This window comes from Quercus robur, chromosome 3 (assembly GCF_932294415.1).
Source record: "Quercus robur chromosome 3, dhQueRobu3.1, whole genome shotgun sequence".
In the NCBI taxonomy this organism is placed as follows: domain Eukaryota; kingdom Viridiplantae; phylum Streptophyta; class Magnoliopsida; order Fagales; family Fagaceae; genus Quercus; species Quercus robur.
The window spans coordinates 5,474,750-5,484,916 of NC_065536.1; the positions used below are offsets into that span (position 1 = coordinate 5,474,750).

The 10,167-nt window shown below is 31.3% G+C and overlaps 1 long non-coding RNA gene across 1 annotated transcript; it reads right to left on the reverse strand.

Annotated features, from left to right (window-relative positions):
* Positions 1-233: 233 nt before the first annotated feature.
* Positions 234-2,180, reverse strand: LOC126716813 (uncharacterized). Its single transcript, XR_007652294.1, has 2 exons — positions 1,998-2,180; positions 234-1,573 (listed from the first exon to the last, which is right to left on the reverse strand). It is a non-coding gene; the product is annotated as an uncharacterized LOC126716813 (long non-coding RNA).
* Between the last annotated feature and the right edge of the window lie 7,987 nt (positions 2,181-10,167).

The window sequence follows — 10,167 nt, forward strand, 5'->3', positions numbered from 1 at the left end:
CAATTTTTGAAATGAGTAACCTCACCATGTACATTGGAACACAAGCCTGCAATATTTGGAATAAATATACCGCACAAGTACACCTTACTTGTCTTGCATTTCTTGAGAGAGGCTAAGGCACGTTGGATAGAGCATCTTATACACATGTTTTCAATTTTTAAATAACATTACAAGCATTTTCACACACATTTTCATCTACACGTATTTAAAAAAAATACAAATAATGTTACTCCTTTACCAAAAGGACCCTAATTTTCTCATTAATTCTTTGTCTTACAATGAACAAATCATGAAACTTGGAAAATAAGAGAAGAACACTTTCATAGATCAAACTAAATATTTTTATTACAATTTTATAAACAATTATCATCAACTAGCATCATAATTTCTTCTATGCAAATCCATAGACCCTCATTCTTCTTTTCTTCTGCATGCAAATCCATACACCCTCATTCTTCTTTTCGTCTACTTGCTTGCAAATCTCTTTCTTTTCTTTTTTTTCTTGGCTTCCAAATCCTTTTTTCAAGAAAAGACATAATCTAATAGTTATTTTTCTTGGTTTTCAAATCCAAATTTTTTTTTACTTTTTGGATCTTTCCTTACATAAACTGTCAATGATAATATCCTTACATAAACTGTCAATGATAACGTTATATATCAAAACATAACATCAACAGTTTATCATCTTCCATCCTCCTAAGCAACCAAAACTTAGGAGAAAAGCTTGACATGATATTTACCAAGACAGAAAGCAACAACTAATCTATTTCAAATGGCAGAAGCAATTAATCAGCACATTTGAAAAAAATAAGTTGAAGGCAACATTTAAGATTCAAATCTTTATACAAAGTAATCACGGTCGAATAATACTTTATTGCTGCAATTGCAAAATATAAACTAATGAAATCTATAATTGCAGGCAAAAGGTTCAGATGAAGCCGTTTATCAAACGGATCCAAACCATGATCAAAGTCTCTGTATCGAATTCTCACATAATTCATGAACGGATCTGGGTTTTCGACATTATAACTACTAGCAATAGCAAAATTTGTACAAGTAGTACTAGCAGAACAAGTAGGAACATACATAGATCTGGTGGGTAAAGATGGACACGCATTTCTCCACATCATAGGCTGCCGCCGCTTCCTTTCTCTCAACAAAAATTGTAAAGCACTTTAACCTAAAAATGCTGCTTATATGATCGAATATGGACTCATTTTCTTTCATGGGCTCAAAAACAGGCCCAAGCTATTAAGCAAACTTGGAAACGTGAGTCAATGCGTGTCCCTACCGCACCGCACGGGACTCACAAATTGGGTGTCAAAAAGCTGCGAAGGGGTGTGTACAGACTTTGGGCGTAATATGTTTGATTTTGTGTCTAAGTAGCAAGTAAAGTTGTTTGGATTTTAAATGAAAATTGGATTCGGGCCTCATTGTTTAAGAGGCATGAGCGTGGCCAAGGTGGAGATGAGTAATTTTATTGTTGTGTCAAAAAACCACGGTTATGATAGATGTTGAAATCATCTCTTGAAAAGATATAGATCATCTCTTGTAAAGATACAAGCAATACAATCTGTAAAAATTTTGAGTGGATGGCAGTGTTAAACTTAAAACTTTAGAGATATAACTTATTTGAATATAGTTTATTTTGTTGAAATTAAAAATTTATTATTAAAAATAAAATGTAAAAATTAATTTAAACAATACAATAAAATGCCCATAAATAATAAAAAATACAATAAAACTCATAAAAAAAACTAAATAGTATAATAATTTATAACTTTCATTGCTGCATAAATAATACTGTAGGCTAATTTTTAAAATTTTTTTTCTTTTTTAAATATGATTTTCCTTTTTTTTTTTTTTTTTTGAAGAAACGCACCTAAAAAGATAAGAATAAATAATAAAAATACTTTAACAACAAAAGTTCCAACCATGTTTTTAATTCTTCCCTCAAGAAAGGATGTATTTCATGGCATGAAATGAAAAGCACAAACCTTTTCTTCTTTTTCCCCATCTGCGTTTTCCTTCTTCTTCCTCTTTTACCGTTTTGCTCCTTTCTTCTTCTATCACCAGACACCAGTCACTAGTACCCAAAACCAAAAGCCAAGTTCTTTTCTTTTTGAAAGAGTTGTCTGTCACTATGGCATTGGCTGGCAGGCACTACCCTTTCCCCATGTGAAGAGTTGGACATGTGGCTACCTCTCCACCTTTCTTTTGGTTTGTAATTTTTTTTTTTTAAATTTATTTGATTTGATTTGATTGCTTCATTTTTTTACATGTGATTCAGTCTTTTTTTATACAGCATACATACGGTAAAATCCCACCAAATCCCACAAATTTATTTACTGCCTCTGTACTGTCAATGTAAATGTAATAGTAGATTAAAAAATGCACAAAGCATTGTATATATTTATAAAAAGTGTACAATATTATACATATTTACATGAGAGTGTACAATTTTGTAAGTATTTGTTTAATTTATAATATAAATCTTGCTTTGATAGTATATTTTAAATAAATAATTTTCTTTTATTATTATTATTATTATTATTATTTTGTTTAACAATTGATAATATTGCGTTAATTTTTGATACACTATAACAAAAGTTGTGACATGAAAAATACATTTGAAAGATGGTCTTTATATTTATTTGGTTTATTTTAGTCAAATTTTCACTTATACTAAATTAATATATTTATTTATATTTTAAATAATTATTAAATTAATTATGATGTCATCACGGTTGAACCTCAGTCCGACCTTAAAAATCTTGAATCTCTTCCTTTAACGGTTCGATAAACGGTTCGGGTTTGGAAAACTTAGCGGAAGAGTTGGAAACTATAAATATAAACAACAAGGAAGCAGAGATTCTCCCAAAAGACCTCCGAATCCAAAAGAGAATGTTTCAAAGTCTACAAATCAAAGTTGCTCCTGAACCTATATTCCAAGAAGTCCATCAATTGGCGAAGATGGCAACCTAGTCCTTTGTGCACACTCTTTTGCACTAATTTTTCATTGTTACAAAAAAAAAAAAAAAAAAAAAAAAAAAAAAAAATCTTCCCCCAATTTTTGAGACTAATTTTGTTTTTTGTTTTTTGTTTTTGTTTTTTTTTTTCTTTGTTTCGCTTATGTCAATTCTTACCATTTATTAAAAAGTATCTAACCCAAGTCTAAGTTTTCCTTTATTCTATATATCAAGAAGGGATTGCGGGTGCGTTTGGATATCGCTTATTTTGCTAAAAATTGAAAACAATAAAAATAATAATAAAAGAGGCGCTAGTTTCAAAAAAAAAAAAAAAAAAAGGAGGAGGAAAACGTAGACGCTAGCATTTTCATTCGTATCCAAACCAACATTGCATCTAAATTTGCTTTCATATTTGATATGGTTAGTTCTTTATTATGCAACTTTTTACTTAAGTCAGGCCAATTACTACAACTCAAAACAAAACCAATCCAACAAAACTTCCAACAATAAATTTAGTAGTCACTATAGTTTGAGGATACAAAAATGAAAGAGCAAAGCCTTTTGCTTTCAATTTTATTATTTTAAGTAAATTTAGTAATAATTGTATTTGCATATTCTTAATTGAATATAGGGCCGGCCTAAGGTATTTTGAGGCCTTAAGCGAAACTTTTAAATGGGGCCTTTTTTACTGTTTAAATATCTACTTTATATTATTATTTTTATATAAATTTTATTTTTCTTGCTTGTTAAGATGCAAAATTATTAATTAACTTTTTGTATTCAACTTCTTTTAGAATATTTTAATTGATAATAAGTGCAATTATTTCATTATTATCTTCTAACTCTATTTTATAAATTTATTGTTCATTTGTAAGATTTTTAACTGAATTTTTAGTTATATATTTTTTTTATTGCTAGTGACAAATTAATCTAGAGATCTGTTTTTAGATTTGGTTTTTAAAAAAATTTAAATTTCTTTTAAACCAAATTCACATATTTATTTAATAAAATCAAATAGAATAAAGACTTTTCAAAAAATAAAGATTAAATAACGCCTAATTGGACCAAGAAACAACGAATTATGTAGCTAGTGTTAGACTTTTCTTTATATTTTAAAATAAAAATCTATGAATAAAAAAAATAAAAGAGAACAAAACGATAAATCTAGAGGAGTCTTTACTCTTTACCAAACATTTGCCTCAAAAACCCAGAGAACCTCTACCATGTTCTTTAAAAAAAGAAAAAAATATTGTCTTCTTTTTCCCATTCTTTTCTAAATAACCTAAAGAAAGTAAAATAAGAAAGCTATGTCACAAAAAGGTAGAAAAATTTTTATAAAAGGAGAAGCTTTGTTTTACCTCTTCAAGGGACTGTTGATTGCCGAGGGAGCTGCTTATAACTGACTACCATTTTAGGTAGAGACGGAAGTTCTAGCGTCAATTTTTAATTATTTGGGGGAATATTTCAACCTCTTTAGATTACAATGCAATGAAAAAGATTTACTAGTAATTCTTTTTGAGCAAGAAACAATTGACCTTGAGCTCAGTGAACATAATTACAAGGATTTGATCAGATTATATATAGTACTCAAACGTGATAGTTGAAATATCATGCAATTTAGGCCTTATATAAAGCCTTGCGCTTTTACAAATTACAATTAGTCAATTAATGTACTTTTTTTTGGGAAGGTCAAGAATATTCCTAGCATGCAAAGAATTCAATTGAAACCACTAGACAATCATATTTTCTTTGTCTTGATTTTCTTGTGATCTTACATGCGGTCTGCTATGCTTTATTGATTCCTTCGAAAAATAATATGATTTTCAAGTTCTATACTTATGGACTCCATTATTAATTGCTAAGAGTAAGAGCATTCACATCAGCTTGTGTAAATTTTTTTGTTTATTTTAATATAAGAACATACTTGTTTTATTTTACATACTCACTTTTCAAAACACCCTACATCAGATTTTCTATTTTACACTTCATTTCTTTTTTTCTTTTTCTTTTTTTGAAAAAGTTTTAACCTATAGCATCCGCTTCTTATGATAGCTCTTTATCATTAGACCAAAACACCAATTGGTTTTTAGTGTAGGTGGGGATTGAATCTCAAATCTCTTATTCAACCATCAGAGACTTTACCAGTTGAGCTAACTGAAACTCACTTACACTACATTTCATTATAATATAAAAAATTTCTTATTATTTTTTAAATTTTTTCTCTTTCTTCACACATAATAATCACCATCCAATCTCTTCTGTTGTCCTTGAGATACATAAAGAAATAATTAAAAATTAAATGCAAAATGAATTGTATTAGTGCAAAATGAATTGAATAAAATGTGATATTTTTTCTATTATACAAGCACTGATGCGAGTGCTATAATATGACAAAATGAAATTTGAGATAAAGCTCCATTACAAGAAACTTTTGTTTTTGTTATTTTAGCAAGGCAACTTCGTGATCACATATAGCAACAATTTTGTTAAAATTGTCTTTAATTCCTATCATATTGAAAAATAACTATATATCAAGTATTATAGCCATGAACAAGATTCTAGATAACTCAACTAATAAAAAATTGTTGTCATCAAATAAGAGATTTGATACACAAAAAATTAATTGGCATCTTAATTTAATAATAAAGAATAATTACCATGAATTTAATTTCTTTCTATTTATTTTGGAGTCTATCAAAATTGATCTATTTAATTCATTACATGACTTTTATAACATAATTTGCCAATGCATCACATGGATTAGTGATTTATTAACCAAATAAATATGATGAGAAGTAAGAACTACACTTTTTCTGGGACCCACCACATATAGACTTTGCTGATATGGCATGAGAATTGGAAAAGTATGTCCACAATATTTTCACAACAAATCCTAGGTGATAGGTTGTTATAGATGGGCAAAAAAGTAATTTAAATAGTAGATTTAAATTAGAACCAATAGCAACTTACCACCTATGATTTATTGTGAAAATATTGCGAAAATGCTATAGACGTAGAACTCCTAAAAATGTAAATTACAAAACCTGGAGAAATTATACATTACTCACATCATTTGTCCACCATTCCACTAAAAGACTCCCTCTTGTTGAAAATTGCTGAGTTATTAATCAATTTATGTTTTAAAAAAAATTTTGACTCAACAATTTTGAACAGGTGGGAGTTTTTTAGTAGAATGGTGAATCACATCACTTGTCCATCATAAGGACCTTATAATTTCTCCAAAACCTGAGAGGTGTTGAACCTAGATGGGGCATCATTCATGGATCCGAAAGCTTAGGTTGGAAGTTGAAACCTGAAAAGTTAAATTATTTTCCTTTTTTTTTTTTTTTTCCTCGTACCATTGTTTTCTTACAATCACAGTTTTTTCTCTCACAAAAACTCTTATCTGCATAAGCCATCCGAAATAAAATCTCTTTCTCACTTTCTCAGTATAGAATATCACATTTCAAATCTCATACAAATCCGCTTGTTTTTTGGGTTTTAATCTTAATAGTTACCAGGCATCTCTCTCTTATTGGTTGTTTAGAAAAATGAAGTGAGAAAAAGAAAATATGAACTAGGAAATGATTTTTGTTTCTGTTTATTCTCTATGTGTTAGAGATATATTAGCCCATTAGCATAAGCCCAAACCTAATTCTACTTTGTGTGCAAGCCAAGTCTCCTACTTGTACTAGAAGTTTATTAGTCCAGGGTTTAGTCTATTATATATACACATGTTATGATTCATTGTAACACAGGATTGGTACGACATTCTAATATATTATTGATGTAGCCCTTTAGGGTTTCCTCTGTGGATATAGGCCGTTAGGCTGAACCACGTAACTCTTGTATGTTATTGTATTCTATACTTTATGCTTTTGCTTTCGCATCCATACTAGTATATTCAACATGGTGTATCAATGCTAATATTTAACATGGTATCAAAGCCACCTTCCTGTGGCCATGATTTTCTGTCCTTACGATATATTTAAGAGCAATATTTGTCTTCCTCAGTGTTTTTTTTCGCTACGTTTATCTTCTTTGGCTTCCTACTACTGCCGTCAAATCTCTCCGGTATAGTCAAGCCACCGTTAGAAGTCGCATCAACACTACAAGACCATTGCCTTCCTCAAACCATCGTCACAGAGCCAAACTTCATTCAAGGGATCTTTTCAACCTTATCAAATCTCAAGATTTCATCAAGTTTCGATCTTGAGTTTAAGAAGGGGTGTTAGAGATATATTAGCCCATTAGCATAAGTCCAAGCCTAATTCTACTTTGTGTGCAAGCCAAGTCTCCTACTTGTACTAGAAGTTTATTAGTCTAGGGTTTAGTCTATTATATATACACATGTTACGATTCATTGTAATACAGGATTGGTACTACATTCTAATATATTATTGATGTAGCCCTTTGGGGTTTCCTATGTGGATGTAGGCCGTTAGGCTGAACCACGTAACTCTCGTATGTTACTGTGTTCTATACTTTTTGCTTCCGCATCCATACTAGTATATTCAACATGGTGTATCAATACTAATATTTAACACTATGAAATGAAACCAAATCAAACTGAACTTAGCAATACTGTTTTAGCATAATTTTTTTTTTCTTTTTTTCTGTTTGTCTGTGTCAGAAAAGAGTACTGGGTTTTCATTAAAATTTTTAGTTAGTTCTATCAAAGTTAATCACTTTATGTGGGTTATGAGTATGAGTTATTTAATCAAATGGGGTGTTTCATTTTTTTTGTAATTTTGAGGATTTCATTGTACCTTGTGAGAGTGCCTTTTTCTTTAACACACAGGCCCAAGGATCTTGGGCCAAATAGTTGTATTTTGGTGGACTGAGCTTGGTTCACCGCAGCTAAAGGGGCTGTTTAAGAACCAAGTGGTGCACAAGGCAAGCTTCCTACAATACACATAAACTAGCAAACGAGAATATTTGTATTGAATAACAATGAAAACATGCAAAAGGAATGCAAAGTAATTAGGAAATACACAAAACAATTGTTAGGGATCCTCAAATTAATAAGAAATACTTCATTAGTTTTTCTTAATTGTGGATTACAAATGTGCTCACTAAGACGTGATACAAGGTTCAAATAAGCTCAAAAATTACAGACTTTGATGGCTATCCAAGCCTCTAAGACTTGCAAAGTTTAAATAATTTTGAATCCAAGTATGTGCTATAGTGGTTGTTTCTGGGATACCGAGAGACGTTCCTCTGTTTTTCTTAAATTTTACGGAGTTCTAATGATTCTGTTATGATATTCTTCCTACTAAAAATCGATCCCCTCAACAAGGGTTTTCTCTTCCTTTTATAGTGTGTTTTCTAGGGCTCCGAGGTACTAGTGATTTCTCTCTTTTGCCCTTCAGAGCTCGTGCTGTGACAGTTGCCCAGGGGCTGGTCTCTTCCCTTTTTTCTCATAATTTCCTCCTTTTGGTACAACCAAGCTGAAAGTCTCTAGCTGGCTTTACATTCCAAGATCCCCTCAGGCTGCTGATCTTAGCTATTTGGTCTTCTTCACCTTTTTAGCTTTTTGGCTGCCCTTCATTCTTGTCATTATTCCCAAATAGTTGGAATCTTTTACTGCTGGGTTGAAAGTTCCCTTCCAGTTGCTTCTACTTATGGTTTTCTCATTCTTGGTTCCTTGTGATACAGCTCCTTTGTTCATGAATGTTTGCTTTATACTTTCTGATTCTTTGCTGCACCACTGGGTATTTGAGAAGGACATATCTGTTCTTCATTTTTTGTATTTCGTGGTACCTCTCTTGAGCTGTCTCAATCCCACATTAGCTGTGCTGCACGTCTCGAAGATCCCGGGCCTCTGGCAGCCTTTGGCCTAGTTCTTTTACTGGATTTTGTTGGATTTTTTAATGGTCTTTTTGCTGGAAATCTGAACATAAATAGGGCTTTAATGTTGATTTTTCTTGCTGCTTGAATTGAGCCTTCTTTACTTTTCATGGAATGGGCTTTCTTGTGAAATTTTGGCCTTCAACATTAGCCCCCCGAGCTCGTGGGTTACCTGTAGCCCACGCGCGAGAAAATAAATTGTTTTTGGACACTTTCCTGGTTTGTAGAACCAATGTGTAAATCAAATAATTCTTGAGGGAAACTCCAAAGGAATTGCTACACTTTCTTCATGGGATGAACTAACATATTGCGAAAGATTAGAATTCACCTTCATGTTAGTATTAAGCTGTAGATTGGTATTCAATGAATAACTTTGTCAAACTGACAATAATATATGCAGATATATGTGTATAACCAAATTATATTGGTATCGCATTTGATGCTAAGAGTATATTTCTAGCACTAATGTTTTTGCTAGCAATTCTAGGATATGCTTTTTTGAAAGTAGCATACAAAAATCATGTTGAATGCATATTAAATCTTAATATAAGATAGCATAGCTTTGTCAACAAGATTTTGTTTGCTTTACAAAATAGGTCGAATGAGGGGAGCCCCCATGAACTTTGCCAAAGATATTCTATGCATTGTAGTACATGCCTGCTATGGCTAAGGTGAATAACACCAAGATGTTTACCCCATGAGATTTTTAGTCCATGAATGGTGACTTAATGGGACCATGATATCATAAATCATTGAATCATAAAAACATGCTGATTTAGAGTCTAATCAAGGTTAGCTATTCTTCTCAAAATGTATTAAGAGATAGAAGCTTCCCTGAGGATATGACTTAGAAGGCTTAAGAACATCTCCAAGCCTTGCTTTAGCTAAAGACCTTGCTCTTCTGGTGGATGCTCTTGATCTTTGCCTCATTCTTTTTCCAGATTGTGAGAGATTGTATAATATTGCAGATTGCAGCAAATTATTCACATACCATGCCACCGATTATATTGTTGTTGAATTGCTATATATCATATAGTTCATGAGCCAAAGAAAATAACAGTGGTTGAACTTATGTATAGTAAAGTTTGCATTAGACTTCTCAAATTTTATCAAGTGAAGGATATATCTAAAGAAAATTTTTAATCTTATTTTAGCCCCCAGTGTAAGCACTGGAAAAGCCAATTGCCAAATAAGATATAGCAATAAAAATTACTTCATGTATATGAAACCATGTGAGGATTTCAACCACACAAGAATTCCAAATTTGATTTTTGATACTTGGTCAAGTAAGAAGACCAAAATATTAGAATTTTCGTTTTAATCTACATGAATAAAATATTAGTGCATG